This window comes from Aethalodelphis obliquidens, unplaced genomic scaffold (assembly GCF_003676395.1).
Source record: "Aethalodelphis obliquidens isolate GAN/ISIS:26980383/991018 unplaced genomic scaffold, ASM367639v1 scaffold34, whole genome shotgun sequence".
NCBI lineage: Eukaryota > Metazoa > Chordata > Mammalia > Artiodactyla > Delphinidae > Aethalodelphis > Aethalodelphis obliquidens.
In genome coordinates this window covers 21,262,833-21,264,025 of record NW_020837978.1, presented here as the reverse complement: position 1 = coordinate 21,264,025, position 1,193 = coordinate 21,262,833, and the positions used below count along the sequence as shown (strand labels likewise).

Here is a 1,193-nt window from a genome sequence, read left to right as displayed (position 1 = left end):
TTCTTGACTTTCGGGAAGGGATCCACTGGAGAACTGGAACTGGGCCGGCGCCAGCAAACTCGCATCAACACTCCTGATACCTCCCAGTCAAGGAGATCTGGAATTAAGCACCCAGCTTCTCCGAAGGCAATCCTGCTGTCAATGTAATGAAAGCCCATCTTTCTGGCAATAGTAGTAGAGAAAATACTTTTTCTGATTCCTTATTCCAATTGGTCGAAAAGGAGGTGGGCTCGTCCGGGATTTGAACCCGGGACCTCTCGCACCCGAAGCGAGAATCATACCCCTAGACCAACGAGCCACCTCTGCAGAACAAAAAGCACACCCATACTTAATATAAAGAGAATTAGAATCAGATTTCTTTTTCCACACTTTGAGTCAGAAGGATGAGCCCCAATTTTCCTGACTATTTAATCAATATAATTGTATTTAAATTGCAACCAATATACATTTTGGGGCCTTATGATGACCTCTTAGCTTAGGCTCAAGTTACTAAATTTTTCATCCTTCCTCCGGTCAATTGTGTAATAACTACTCCTAAGTGAATTCCATCAGTAGACTAATCTGTGATTTACTTGACAAGATTACATAATAAAGGTTACATTAGGGCAGTACTCTATTTTTCATCCTTATTTTTAAATTGAAATATAGTTGAGTACAATATTATGTTAGTTTCAGGCTTGATCCATATTTTTATCTAAAGAAGTACATATTCCCAATTTAATTATGTATTGATACTTCGTGGTGTGACAAATAATTTGAGTGACATTCATGTTAGTTTTCTATACTTTATTTTCATAGTGGAAATCGTCTGACATTTTCTTTGACAAGTCCCCTAAAACTTGCTTTTTCATAAGTAAGCATTTTTGTCAAGATATTATTTCAACACGTGGTCCCCTAAACAGGATTGTACGCCAAGTACAGGTCATTATTATTGCATCTGTTTTATGACTTTGAAATCTCTATATTCTGCTAGGACTGAGAACAGAATCCTTCAAAGATTTAACACTTTAGAAAACAGCTTGCAAAGACCTTCTCTTCAGGGCAAGCAGTTGTCTTCAAATTCTTTATAGGTTGGCATCCCTGCTTGCTGAGTTTCTCATAAGACTTCTCTGAAAAATGGCAATGCTGGCAGATGAATGCTTAGTTTGGCTCCCTCTTGTATATCTCTTTAGCTTTAGAAGAAGGTTTTGGCT

General features: G+C 38.0%; 1 non-coding gene across 1 annotated transcript; it reads right to left on the bottom strand.

Annotated features, from left to right (window-relative positions):
• Positions 1-226: 226 nt before the first annotated feature.
• Positions 227-298, bottom strand: TRNAP-CGG (transfer RNA proline (anticodon CGG)). The gene has a single exon. It is a non-coding gene; the product is annotated as a tRNA-Pro (tRNA).
• Between the last annotated feature and the right edge of the window lie 895 nt (positions 299-1,193).